This window comes from Phocoena phocoena, chromosome 3 (genome assembly GCF_963924675.1).
Source record: "Phocoena phocoena chromosome 3, mPhoPho1.1, whole genome shotgun sequence".
Classification (NCBI taxonomy): domain Eukaryota; kingdom Metazoa; phylum Chordata; class Mammalia; order Artiodactyla; family Phocoenidae; genus Phocoena; species Phocoena phocoena.
This window is the reverse complement of record NC_089221.1, coordinates 30327612-30342784: the sequence shown is the minus strand read 5'-3', so window position 1 is coordinate 30342784 and position 15173 is coordinate 30327612.

The window sequence follows — 15173 nt, the reverse complement described above, 5'->3', positions numbered from 1 at the left end:
TGGACTCCTTGCCTCCAGAATTGTGAGAAAATAAATTTCTGTTGTTTAGGCCACCTAGCCTGTGGCAGCCCCAGCAAACTAATATACTGCTCCAGGGACCAGTGCTCTTGTATGACCACCCCGTGTGAGCTGAGGGCACCCCATCTGCCAGTGTATCCCCCTGCTTATATTTCACCAGGTCTGTTTCCCAGCCACTCATTCTCTGGATATGTTGTGGGTGATATTTACTAGTTATCAGAAAAGTTGTTCCCTGTGAACTGAAAATGTTATTCTTCCCTGATAACAGTCCTCTGTACCTCAGGAGCCTCCCCACGGTGACCACTCCAGTGTCCAGAGCGGGGCTTGTGGGAGAGGGTGCTGGTCAGAGATGCTTTTCTGAGCACCCAGCTCACAGCTGTTGGAGGACCCTTCCACCACCTGCTCCTAAGGCTGTCTCTGGCAATGGATTCTTCCATGTGCCTTCCTCTGAAAGTATACTCAGAACAGAAGGAAATGGGTCCTTCCTCATTAACAAGACCTGAAAATGAGATTTGACTGCATTTATAATTCATACGAGATTTTTTTTTTTAATTTAGTAATGATTCTGAATCTCAACTGGGCCCTGCTTTTCAAAACGCAAAATAAAGTGCTTGGAGGGTTGAAGACCAAGCCAGAACTTAAAAAGTAGCCCTCAGAGGAAATAAACAGACAGATATTTTCGCACAACCGCCTACGAAGAGCTTATCTATGAAAGGGCCGAATAGCTAGTGCTCAGAAAGCTCCTGTTAGCTCAACTGGACTGATTCCAAGTCCTGTCTTGCAGACTTCTGTGACAGTGAAATATTCAGCCCGGGACCGTGTCCTTGGTGACTTCTGTGTTCATTAGAACTGGGCTTTATGATGGATCAAGGCCGTTATTATGAGGAAGGTGCTGATGAACTGTTCTCCATCTTCACAGACGACAGAATGAGAGCAAGTGGGCCAGAGGTGTAGCCAAAAGAGTCAAGTCAGAAATAGCCTGCTCCTAAGGCCTTTTTAAAGCCTGACTAGGTTGTGCTTTAGCTCCCTCCTCTGGGCTTCCCAGGTACTACCCCGCATTTCCCACCCTTGTGTCTATGTGCTTCTTCCTACTCGTAGCCTGTGAACACCCAAGGGGCACGGCCTGTGTCTCATCTGTCCTTGTTCCTCTGCCTCAGCCTCTAGATGGCACTGAGTGAGCCCTCAGTGGATGGTGAATGAATGGTTATCTCTTTGTCCTTTGAAAACTTTTTCAGGGTCCTGGACACTCTGTGTGTGTCTGTGTGTGTGTATGTGTGTGTAAGAGAGAGAGAGAGAGAGAGAGAGAGACAGAGAAGGTGAAAAAGACTATGAATAAATGACTCTTGGAAATGACTTTGATGACTTTCTTCCTTTGGATATCAAATAAGTATGTGAAGAGTGTTGAAAATCTAGCATATGTTGATGGTTAAGACATTATTATTGACTAATTAACAGCTCTGGCAAACATAGGTATTTGCTAGTGGGAGAGGTGTGGCTTCCTCTCTAGTGAATTTTAAGGAAAATGATGGTGATATTTTTGAGATGCAGTGTGAGCACCTGCTGAATTCAGACTTTCTCTAGACTTAGAGGGTGATTGGGAAGCTGTGTCCTGGATGGTATAGCTGCCATTTATGGGCTCCTACCCTGTCAGGTGCTTTGTATATGCTATTTCATTTGCTTCTCACATACTTCCTGAGATGAATATTATTTTCCCCCATTTTATAGATGGGGAAACTGAGGTTCAGAGAAGTCTGTTTATTCACTCAGTCAACCATACTTGTTATATTCTTGCTACATGCTAGACACTGTGCTAGGCTCTAGGGCTATAACAACGACACGTCCTTGCTCTCTTGGAGCTTACAATCTAGCAGGAAAGAGAAACATAAAAGAGGTAAGAGCCATGGCTTAACAGGGTGCTGTTGAAGCTTATAGCAGGAGGGTGTCCATTAGGAGCTCACAGCACAGTGAGATACTGAGGAGCAAGCAGTCCGTTACGATGGGCTTGATTATAAGTGCTCCATGCGAATAAGCACTAGGTGCTGTGAGAGCACACAGGAGACAGTCAGGGAGGCTTCTTGGAGGAAGTGGCATCCAACTGAGACCTAAAAGGTGAATAGGAGTTGGCTAGCTTAAAAAAAAAAAAAAAAAAGGGAGAGGGTAGGAAGGTGTTTCTAGGGAACAGAATATACAAAGGCCCAGAGGTGAGAACTAACATGACCCTTGAAAGTTAACCCTGGCTGGAGTATAGATTTGGAGTGAGAAATGAAGCTGGAGAGGTAAGCAGGGGCCAGATCCTAAGGGTTATCGTAAAAATCTTGGACTTGATCGCAAGACAACCAGGTAGGGGCTGAAGGTAGTGGTGGCTGAACAAAGTAGGATCAGGTCAAGTGACTGGCCCACTGTCTTATGACCAGAAATCAGGCTTGGAACTGAGGTTCAGCCTGAGTTTAAAGGAACAGGTGGAGACTCACTTGTGTTTTCTACCCATCTTTTTCAACTCCAACTCCCAGCCCATATGGGCTTTCCGTTTCCACTTCTCTGGGTCTGCAGCAGCTCCAGAAGAAGGTATGTCTCAGCCCAGGGACAGGTGGGAGATGCTGGCACCGAGGAGCGGTTCTGTGACAGCCCTCCTGCCCCCTGACTGCTTTCCGCCCTTTTCCTGGGCTCAACATTGCTGTCCACTACACATCTGTGCAAGCAGCAAGCTGGCTGCCTCCAGGTGGTGTGGAAGCTGCCTGTCCAGCAGCATCTGGGAGCCTTTTACTGCCTCCCTAAAACATGAGAAGAAAAAGAACCAGGTTCCCTTGTAAGCGGAGAACGTGTTGGGTGGGCAGGAGAAGACACTTGGGTTCTCTTTGCTGCCAGTTGTGTTCTTGCTGGGTGGATTTGAGATGCATATGCTTGTGTTGTGTTTTGCATTGTTTCCTGTATACCTCCTCACTGGAGGGCTGCCATCATGCCAACGTTGAACTAAATCTATGAACCATTATTTCATATTTTGGACCCCCAAAATGTTAAAATGCTTTCGTGGTAAACAAAACATTTTTAAGAATTGCTCAATAGAATTTGGAAAGATAAGCTTGTTCTCTTCATCTTTATATTTTCAGCAGGATGGTGGCCTTTGTTCATTTTTTTCTTTTACTCTAATGTAGCAGTAAGGGCGCCGTCTTTCCCAGACTATCTGAGTTTAAATCCTGACTCTAACTTTCCCACTGGATGAACTTAGGCAAATTACTTAACATTTCTGTGCCTCCATTTTTTTTAGTCTGTAAGAAAGAAATAATAAAATGAGTTAATTAAATGAGTTAATCAGAATGATGTCTGGCCTATAGTAGGTACTTCACAAGTGTCCAGCTACCATTATTATTCATGACTTAGCTTGCATAGTCTTGTATTTGTTTTGTTTTGTTTTTGAGACTGTAGTCCTCAGCTCCAAATGTGCTTTTAGGAAAAGCTTTGGATAGATAAGTTGTGCTGACCTTCACCCTGAGCACCCTCTGCATGTAAAGTTCATCACCATACAAGGAGATGATTATGAGGTGAGGCTTCCCTGAGGATCGAAGGAGGGAGGTACAACTCTGCTTTGCTAAAGTTTCTGAGTGGTCAGAAGCATTTGCAAAAGATGGAGTCATACCCTGTATGTTAAGACACGTCACATCAATCATTCCCAACAGTCTTCTGGGGCAGCATATAGCACACAGCCCAGTGACAAATTGCAGAACCACAAGTGATTTTTTTTAATGTAAATAATGTATATCACATGAGTGAAATTCCAATTTTTTCCAAGTCACAGAGGAATGTACTTTTAGTGAGTGCCTCTATTGCTATGTGGTTGGCTTTCTCTTAAAGCCAGGTAAACTGCTTTGTTTTGAACTAGGTTTTCATTACAGGTCAATTAATTTTTAGCTCTGAATATGTAAGTGATTTTAATTTTCTTCTGAGACAGCTTTAACCAGAAAATACATGCACAAGTGAAAGAGAAAGCTGCCCTTTGATTCTTCTCGACAGAGGCTGTGATAAGCAAGTTCTCGACAGTCTGCACTGGCTGGGAATGTGCAGGTGACTGTGGAGACAGCCGGGAAAGGACAAGAACGGGCATATGGTCCTCATTGGCACAGCACACCAAAGTAATTAAAAATGTCTTAAAATGCAGAAACCCCCCAAACTGTAAAGTATATCATGGTAGATGTCAAATTAGCATTTTCTGCCTCTTTTTAACAATGCCATAATCTCATTAATCTACAGAAGGAACCAAATGCATGGACTCCAACCAGTTGGCTGGACATATGTTGCATATTGGACTGGCCATTTGGCTGGATCCGATTAAAGTGGAGAAACTGCATTTTATTTTGGGCACTGAACCCAAATCTGGGTCTGCTTATTACTTCTTGAGCTCCTTTGCTAAAGTGATGGGTTTGTGAGTGCCAAAAATTCAGTACCAACTTGAGTTAAAAAAAAAAAAAAAAGCCTATAAAGAAACTCCACAGAGGAAAGGGACAAGGACTGGAGATGGAAATGTAAGGCTGGCTTCAGATCATCGGGATATATTAAATAGCAGCATTCACAATATTATACATTAGAATTGTCAAATCCACTTATGTGCAAGGTGGCTCAGTTGATTAAGATATTTTATTTATTTTGCATGTATCATATATACTCTCAAGCCTTTCAGCCTTTGTTTTTTTTTTTTAACTTTTCATTTTATTAAAAACATATTTTTTGGCTGCGTGGGTCTTTGTTGCTGCGCAGGGGCTTTCTCTAGCTGTGGCGAGCGGGGGCTACTCTTCCTCGCGGCGCGTGGGCTTCTCACTGCGGCGGCTCCTTTTGTTGAGGAGCACCGGCTCTAAGCTCGTGGGCTTCAGTAGTTGTGGCTCGTGGGCTCTAGAGCACACAGTCTTTGTTTTAAAATTTTTTATTACCAGGTATGAAAACTTAAAAGTCTTCTAAATATTTCTGAAAGCAAAATGAATGTGTATTGTTTACCCACATGGACACACCCACTGTCTTAGTTTGGGTCACTATAACATTTTATCACAGACTTGTGTTGTGGCTTAAACAACAGAAAATGATTTCTCACAGTTCTGCTGGCTAGAAGTCCAAGGTCAAGGTGCTGGCTGATTTGGTGTCTAGTGAGGATTGTCTTTCTGATCTGGCTTCTTGTGGTGTCCTCACATGGTAGGGAGAGGGATCAACTCTCTTGCAGTGTCTCTTCTTATAAGGGCACTAATCCCATTCATGTGGGCTCCACCCTCATGACCTAATCACCCCACAAAGATCTCACCTCTAAATACCATCACATTGGGGATTAGGGCTTCAAACTGTAGATTTTGGGTGGATACCTTCACTCCATAGCACCCACTAACACTTCTGGGGTATTTGGTACATGCTTAGCACATTGTACCAAGCATTGTAAGAATGCAGATTTGCTATGACCCTGTAAAGTATTTGTGGTTATGGCAAGCTCACAACTAGCTTTCATACTGGGTAGGCTATGGCATTTTCAGAAAAGTGTAAAGTGTAATGGGGTTTCAGAGGAGGTCATATCTGGTGTGTGTTTATTTACAGGGACGGTGGACTTGGAGTGAAATAGACCTTCACGAGGGAGGTAGCATTTATTTGAAAAGATGGGGGTAGGATTCTGACAGGCAGAAATGGGAGCAGGAAGGTGACTGGAAATTTGAGGAGTAAAGGGTGGAGGGTAGGAAATCACAGGAAGCTGTGAAAAGGTAAGCACTGGAGGATGAGTTTAGGAAGGTAGGTGTTGGGGACCACCTAGTGGAGAGGACTCAATGGCAGATCAAAGACTATAGGGGCTGTGGCGGTTACTGAAGGTGTTTGAGCAGAGGAATGACACAAACTGGACCTGTGCTTCAGGATGAATAACACGGCAGTGTGTGATGTATGGGATAGATTGGCAAGGACATCAGTTAGGAGATGATGATGGCAGACCAGGAGAGACAGGATGAAGTCCTACTCTGAGAAAGGGCAGTGAAAAGAGGAGATGTATAGCCAGAGTTACCGTGGAAACAGAATCCGCAGGATATGGACACCAGTGGCTGCTGGGTGGTGCGACAGAATCATAGGACCTCAAAATTCTCATTTTAAACAATAATAACTGTTATGCATGTGTAGGCAGTTTCGTTCTCATAAAGCCTTCTGGTTGACAGAATGCTCAACAGACAAATTCTGCTCTATTAATGATGCCTTTTCAAAAGCTATGTCTTTCATTCAGACTAAGGTAAACCATGTGTGGAGCAGGATGGATGTGGGTGAGATGGGGAGCAGGGCTCATGTTCTGTTTTAAGCTGTCCAACCCTGCACCCTAGAGGTTAGACATTTGTTGTTAGCTTGTTAGAAAAATTCAAAAACCTGACAGGAGGACCAGAAGTCGGAACTGTCCTTAGGACTTAAAAATGCCACACACGGGCTTCCCTGGTGGCGCAGTGGTTGAGAGTCCGACTGCCGATGTAGGGGACGCGGGTTCGTGCCCCGGTGCGGGAAGATCCCACATGCTGCGGAGCGGCTGGGCCCGTGAGCCATGGCCGCTGAGCCTGCGTGTCCGGAGCCTGTGCTCCGCAACGGGAGAGGCCACAACAGTGAGAGGCCTGCGTACCGCCAAAAAAAAAAAAAAAAAAAAAAAAAAAAGCCACTCACACCCCCTTCCACAGCAAGCCTTAATGTTTTCATAAGATCTTGACACTGACTTTTTTTCATCAGTTTTACAAGAATTTCTGCCAAGATGGTGGATGGGGTGGAGAAACGTGTTGGTGAGAATTTTAAGTACTGCAGTTCCAGTAGCCCTGTGATATCTCTATGGAGTTTTAAGATCAAAGACTGCTTCTGGCTGGACGTGCAGTGGCCTGTGAGAGGCGCTCAGGTAGGTGGAGGAAAGAGGTTTCCCCTTTGATGGGGGTGTTCTTCTAACCGAGACCCTAGATCCAGAGCTCAGCTACCAGCAGGCAGTTTCAGGAGAGATAGTAGCCATTTGAGTTCATTGTTTCTCTTTTTGTGGCAGTAGAATTTTCTGTACGGAAATGAGACCTCCGACACTCTTGGCATAGAAACATTAAATTAGGAATCTATCCATGAAGACTTCTCTAAATTTAATTAAGTGACCATCTCCAGGGATTGAGCAGTATGTAGAGTAATAAACCCATCACACAGAACAGCTGAAGACGTGGATTTTAGTGCAAATTTATTACCATTATAACAAGATTCTAGTGTTATATGAAAGCATTCAGAAATGAATATCTTTTTATCTTAACATAAAAGTGCATTTATTTGCATAAATAAAGCTGGACTCTGCATTCTTACCAAATAAATATGGCATAAGGATGACTCAGAGACACCCTGAGTCATGAAAGCTTTGTAAATCTCCATGTAGAAATGAATATTTTTGAAGAAATATTTGATACCATTTTTTGTCTTGATATTGTGACTCTGAGCTAGGCAAACAGGAATTAAAATGTGTTTCCTGAGTTCATGTGAAGGTAGCAAATTAACACGAACATTTTGGGTTTCTCTTACTATTGGGGGAGAGGCTACTGAAGAGAAAGGGCTCTTTCTGTCTCATGATGGGGACCTTCTGGGACAAATTCTACACTGTGTTCTGTGACTACGTTGGAGATATTCAACAAAGCATATCAGCTTCTAAGAATTCCTGTTGAATCTCTTAGGGCTTTCCCTAGGAGCTCTCTGATACTTTGGGGCAGAAAGAGCTTATGGAGGGTAAGGGAGTTATAACGCATCCTACAAATCTTGGAAGTCAACTTCGCACTATTCAGTCCATACAGACCTGCCCACTGCCTTACAGAGAGGAATCTCCGTTAATGGTAGTGTAGTGAAGGGGTGTGTGTGTGTCTGTGTGTGTAACTGGCATATTTTCAAGAGACGTAATACAATTCCATTTTACATTTTGTGGATTTGATTACAATAAACAATGGAAGTTTATTCTGTTTTGATGTTGTGCTGTCTTCTTTAAGGATCCTGCATCCTTTCTGTGACAGGTATATTTATTTAGTGACAGCTTGGAAAATTTTAAAGATTTGCCAGATATTTTTTTGGAAAGAACTGCCTTAATACCTTCCCTCCCTAAGAGGGATGGAATTCCTTTATAAGAGAGGAACTTCTGAGCTCATTTTGTAGATGATGAAACCTAATTAACTGAGGCACTAAGTTAGCTCTACCCCTAGTGACATCAGTGGCAGAAAGAGCTCAGCTTGGGGGCTCTAGGGTGAGATCTGGATCCAAGCGCTGGCTTTGCCTCTTCCTACCTGTCACCTTGGGCAGGTCTTCCATGTTTCTGAGTCTCAGTTACCTCGTGTGTGGAATGGGGAAATAATAGATGAGAGAATGTATGTGGGAGCCTAGAACCATATCTCGTACCTAACTGGTGCTCAGTGAATATTAGTGGCCGTTTGCATCATTATTATTAATAACAAGCCTGCTCCAAATTCCCACGCTTGGATGGCACCTTGCTGCCAGTGTTGACTGCGCCTGCCTCTGGCCAGGACAGGGATGCTCGGCCGCTGATTTGGGTGATGGGCTTCAAATTCTAAGCTCAGTCCTTCCACTCTTATTCCAGTCTCCTTCTAGCTCCATGCACTTTCCTTTCTCTTTGGCTGCCCTTGGATCAGAGTAACCTGTACTGATGTGCTTGGACTTCAAGGTCCATTGCTGCTTTTTAGACAAGAATCTCATTCGGAGGATTGTATAATCAAGAGCCAGAAAGCAGTGCAGGCCGTGAAGCCATATAGACTGGGTCTGAAGCCTAGTTTCACATCCTGCGATCTGAGGATGTCTAGCCCAGGGAGCTAGCATAGCACAGTGATTTCAGGCTTGTGTCCTGGGGTAAAACTCTCTATGTTGAAATCCTTATTCCCTAGATACATTTCTTTAATCTCCCCCAGACTCAGTTCCCTCATCTGTATAATGGGGATACTGATTCCCACCTCACAAGGTTGTTGTGAGGACTGAAATGACAAAAGACATGGAGCAATGTACCTACCATAAATATTAACTGTTACAATAAGTCCCCTACATACAAACCTTCAAGTTGCGAACTTTCAAAGATGCAAACGTGGAGCTTACTAATGAAGACCTGATGGAATCGGAGGCCCAGAGAAAGGACGAAGAGAGACAAGAGGAAGAAGTAACTGAAGAACCGAAGAGATTCACGATGTAGGAAATGGCAAGATTTTCTTTATTTGAGGAGAGGCACTGTTAGGTTTTGAGGCCCAGGACCTGAACGTAGAACGGTACACGAAGGTTGCAGCAGCCGTTCAGAAAGCAATCCGGTGCTACCGTGTCATCTATGATGAGAAAAATAGAGCCACTACCCAGACATCACTGGGTCATTTTTTTCAAGAAGGTAGATAGAATTGAATCCAGCAAGGAACCAGAACGTGTTCCATCAACGTCAGGCGTGAGTGAAATGGCAGCTTGTCCCCCATCCCCGCCTCCTATTGCTGGTGATCCTTCAGCTCTACCGTCTCCCACCTCCTCTCCCTCCTCCAGTCAGTAACTCTTCTTGCCTGTTCACTCGATGCCAGCCCCTGGATGCCAGCTCTTGTACTGCACTGCTGTACTTTTCAAGGCACTGTCCTGTAAGACTAAAAATGTTTTCTTTGTTTTTTGTGCTTGTGTTTGTTTCTTTTTTATGTATTATTTGTGTGACAAGTATTATAAACCTATTACAGTATAGTAGTCCTATATAGCTGATTGTATTAGTTGGGTACCTAGGCTAACTTTGGACTTACTTACGAATGTGCTCTCGGAATGGAACTCATTCGTATGTAGGGGACTCACTCTATTATCGTCATAGGAACCCTGGCTCTGCCACATAGTACCTGTTTGTGATCTTGGGCAAGTTACTTAACCTCCCCAAGCCTCGGTTTTCTCATCTGGAGAATGGGGTTAATAATAATCTTTACCTTATAGGATTAGTATGAGGACTAGATAGTATTATGTGATAGTATTAATACGTACCCAATAAATATTTGCTCTTATTATTGCTATCACAGTATGACCATGAGTAAGTTATCTAATCGCTCAGAGGCTCACCTGTACAATTGGAATAGTTATATCTGTCTCATAAAGATGGGAGGAACAGATGTGATAATGTACCTAATGGACATGATACATAGTAGATTCTTATGAAGGGAGCTATTTCATTATTTCCCCAAATTAGCCTTCATGCTGGAGAGCCTTCACTGGCTGAGGGCCTTCCGTGGTCATCTTCATGCCTTTCACTCGCTGCCCAAGTTGAACCACATTCCCCACTGAACTGACAGGGTTCCAGAGTGGATTCTCTTCCAGGTATCACCATGCAATCCAATCCCCACCCGAATGGGGCCTACGTAATTGCATCGCACACAGACATCCCTCCCAGGGCTCCAGTGGCAGCCTGGCCTGTGAGGCCACTGTATTTGATTTTTGTAGGTCAACAAACAAACATTTGAAATTAAATAAGCCTGTTAGTCATGGCAGGTTCAGGTTGCCGTAATTAGCTTCTGTCTGGCCTGCTGTAGCAGCAGCAGGCCTGTGCTTCTCACTGCCTGTATAGCAAGAATACACAGGTCCCAGAGCTCTGCGGGTGCTGTGGCTGAAAGCACTTGATGCTGATGCTTCAGGACAGGTGCTGGCAAACGCCTCTTCCTGGCGCGGCAGTGGTGGTGAGTATGGGGCCTTTAATTTTTCAGGCTGTAGAGGGTCACTGAGCGAGCTATTAGGTGTAGCACTGGGAATACAAAGATGACCTAGACACATTTCTCTGATGGCAGGGAACTGTGATGGCGGTAGAGACAAGGATGGACACACGGAGGCCAGGAAGCAAACAAGGATTACATCTTTCTCACTGGCCCCAGGGCTGAAGCCCCTTCAGGTTCAGGCTGTTCTTTGGGTCTGGCTGGGGAGGTGGGGCTCATCCAGGTGTGCGTAAGGTGTGGGCCTGGACCAGCTTACCTGTCAGTGCCCTAGTGCTCGCCTTGTGTTCCCTCTCCCTGCACGGGCCTAGCTCCTCTCCCTGCTCAGAAACTCTGAACCGTCTGAACCCCAGGTTGACCTTTCTTTCTTCCTATTTCCTGGAAATTTAGCACCTTTTAGACTGAGTTATAGTCTCTGCATATCATTACCCTGCAATCTGCCAAACTGGTGATGCATTTTATCATAATGATAGCAATAATATTAATAATGATAAAAACACATTGCTTTGGTAAAGTTCTTTTGATTTTTCAGAGCAAATTGTATTTTTATCTCAGTTCCCCCCCCCAGAAGTTACTACATATACATAATTCATCACCTCCACCAGGCATCTATTGAGTATCAATCGTTTATCAGCTTTGATGCAAAGAAGCATAATATACAGTGCCCACCTACCCACCCTCCACCCTCTAAGGGTAGAAAGTAAAAACATGAGCTTTGTAAACTTCCCTACTACTTAGTAGCTCTGTGACCTTTGGCATGTTATATAACCTCAGTTTTCATGCATGTAACATATGAATAATAATAGAACTTCATTCTTAGGATCTTTTTATGCATGAATCCTACATACAATCCTAGTACATTTCAGCATTAAGTAGGCACCCAAAATGTGCTAAGGATTTTGTAAGCATGATCTCATACACCTTACTACAGCTTGGCAGGCTAATTATTACTGCTCCCATCTTACAGGGGAGGAAACTGAGGCCTAGAGACTTTGTTAATATCACAAAGTTATTATGTGGAAAAGCTGGGATTCAAACCCAGATCTTGTCTAGATACCCATTCTTTGCAATACAGCCTCACTGGAGCTTATTAGACACTAAACTCAAGAAGTGGTACAGAGACATCCTTGGTGGCGCAGTGGTTAAGACTCCACGCTCCCAATGCAGGGGGCTTGGGTTTGATCCCTGGTCAGGGAACTAGATCCCACATGCATGCCACGACTAAGAGTTCACATGCCACAACTAAAGAGCCCGCATGCTGAAACTAAGGAGCCTGCGAGCCAAAACTAAGACCCAGCACAACCAAATAAATAAATAAATATTTTTTAAAAAGTCCTCATAAAAAAAAAAGTTGTACAAATGCTGAAAACTAGAGGATCACAGAGAAGCAGGCACAAGAGACCAGTACCTAGTTATTTTGAACACGTTCTTGGTTCTGCCGTATTTTAAATTTTATGCATGTCTACTTTTAATAAGAAAAAACACCAGTATACTATTCTTGAAGAGTTTGTGTTTATATCAGTGTTTGCATATAGTTAGACATTTTGCTTTCAGTTAGTGCCAGTGTGAGGTATTTTTATTCAAAGTTTTGCTCAATTATAAGGGGGCATTTTGTTTAAGTGGGAGTATTTCGGTGATAGCAAGGCCAAATATACTCTATGTGACTTTGTGACTCAATTTGGCATCAGTGCCCTCTGGTGGTAATTCTTGGAAATCCTTCGCTTCTTACAGAGGCTAAGAACCAAAGAAAAAAATCTTGGATTTACCAAAGATCTTTCTGACATCTCTTGCTAAAATATTAACCAGTCAATCTTGAAATCCCTATTTTTTTATAAAAATATTTTTGTAAAGGTCCAAAACTGTAAGAAAGAGGTGACTCTTTACACAAACATTGGCAGCATTTGCATTGAATGGTTTTCAGTGGTAAATATTTAAAAATCAACGATTTTGTGTTATATGAGTTAATGTCAAAGAAAGTGAATATAGCCTAAAGACTTCTACTTACTGCCTTTTCCACAGAGTCATTTTAGAGGATGTTGTATTGGAATAAACTTTTCATTTAGTTATGTATTTTTCTCTGTAAAATACACTTAGAAAAAAAAGACATCGAAGTCAGATTTCACTTGGGTTTGTTTGGAGTCATTGTTCCAAAGCCCTGGGTTGAAGGGTGGACATTCACTTTCCCTCAGATTCGCAGGAATCTAAGGGCAGAGTTGAAAGTAAATTGTGTGTTTTTGAGGAGAGTCTTATTGAAATGTCCATATTTTCTCTCAGGTTCTCAAATGTGGCATCTAATTCTGCGGTCCACCGGACATCCTGAATGGTGTTCTTCTAAAAGAGGTTATATGAGCAGGTGCTACGGGCCAGCCATTGTGTCAGGTGTTTTACATCCTGTTTAATCTTCACAGCAGTCCTTTGAGGTCTGGATATACCCTCGTTTTCTATAAGAAAGACTCTCAGAGAACTTAAGTAACTTGCTACTCAGCTGTTAAGTGGCAGACCTGGGGTTCAACCTTAAGTCTCTGACCTTGCAGTTTATGGCTTTGCCTTCCTCCTCTGCAGGACTCCAAATGCTGGGTGTGTTCACATGCAGCTCAAACCCCAAACTGCAACTGTATGCTTGGCTGTGTGTTATTTTCCCTCAGGCGAGAGTAGCAGCGAGGCTAATGTGTTTCTGTAAACAGTCTTGGCTGACACGTGGCAATACCACCTCTACGGAGCCATAGGCAACAGAAAGCTCTGCTTTGCCCCTTACCAATAAGTTAAGAGTAAAAAAACCCCAACGACCTGCACTCATGACAGTGAGATTTGCACAAAGCCATACCTGTGCAGCCTGGGGCAGCTCCTTTACATGCAGTAGCCACCTCTAGGCACAAGTTAGAATCCCTGAAATGGACACTGCCCTCAAGCAACACTCACATCTCACCCAGTCCCTCTCCTGGCCCCTGACTTTGCCATTCATTTGCTCATCATGGGCTAACCCTGTCCCTGAGATGTGATACACTTTGTACTTTCTTAATGACGTTAGCTCCCAATGCCTTTCTGCCTCCCTTACTTGGAAAAAGTACTTTGTAAAAATATTTACAATCCTAATCTTCTCACTCGCTGATACACTGTTGGCAGGAGGGTAAATCGACTCTTTGGAGGGCAATTTGGCAGGGGCTATTTTGCAATTTCACTTCCAGGAATAATTTATTCTATATAACCAGTCATGCACATGTTCAAAGATACATTTATAGGAATATTCATTGCAGCATTGTTCGTAAAAACAAAAAACAAACAAAAAACCCCCTACAACTAAAACAAAAACAAAAGAACAAAAAAGGAGCTGCAGCTGCAGATGGCTTGAGAGGTGGGGAATTTTGCCACTTCTGGTTTCCAGTCACCCCAGCTTCTTGAAAAACTGAGTTGAGTATGGGTGTTGGGTGGGGGTGGGTAGGACCGGAATGGCTTAATGAACTAGTGAAGCTGCCACATCACTACCATCAGGACCACTCTTCCTCAAGGCAGCTCATGCCTCACCCTCTCATCTCCTAGTCTGCTCAGAAGTCACCTTCTCAGGGAGGCCTCACCTGACCATCCTGTTTTAAATTGCCCTCCAAATTTCCCTTACTTTGCTCTTCCCTGCCCCCCAACAGTGATCACTACAAAATTTACTTAATTTTTTATGTTTATTTCCTACCTCCCTTCAAAGCCTCCTTCTTGCATCCTAGAAGGTAAATTCTATGAGCAAGCACAGTGTTTTTGTCTTTGTCTGTTCATTGAGAAACACCCAGTGCCTAGAACAGTGCCTAACACAAGGAGAATTCTATAAGTATTGGTTGAATGAATGAAATGTCAGTGGTAAGGGACTTGGGATCCTTTGGTCATGGAATGTTGCCCAGATACGCAGAAACCATTTCTGAAGCATTTCCAAAGATTTACTCTGTTTCTCCTCCTTACACTCCCAAATCCCTATGATTTAGATCTTGGCATTTAGCCCAGGAGATATGATCACTGAAAAAAGTTGAGTGAAGCAGTAAAGAGCATGGGCTTGGAGTCACATAGACCCACGTTGGAATCTAAGCCTTTCCCAATACCAGCTGTGTGACTCTGGGGAAATTATCTTCTCTAACACTGAGAATGAAATGTATGTGTGAATGCATGAAGCCTGACATATCGTTGTCATTAATAAGTTGTAGCTCATACCGTCAGCGATGGAGGCGGATGAAAGAAATGGAGCAATGAATCTTAAAAAGTTAGTTTCCTGGGCTTCCCTGGTGGCGCAGTGGTTGAGAGTCCGCCTGCCGATGCAGGGGACACGGGTTCGTGCCCCGGTCCGGGAGAATCCCACATGCCGCGGAGCGGCTGGGCCCGTGAGCCATGGCCGCTGAGCCTGCCCGTCCGGAGTCCGCAACGGGAGAGGCCGCAACAGTGAGAGGCCTGCGTACCGCAAAAAAAAAAAAAAAAAAA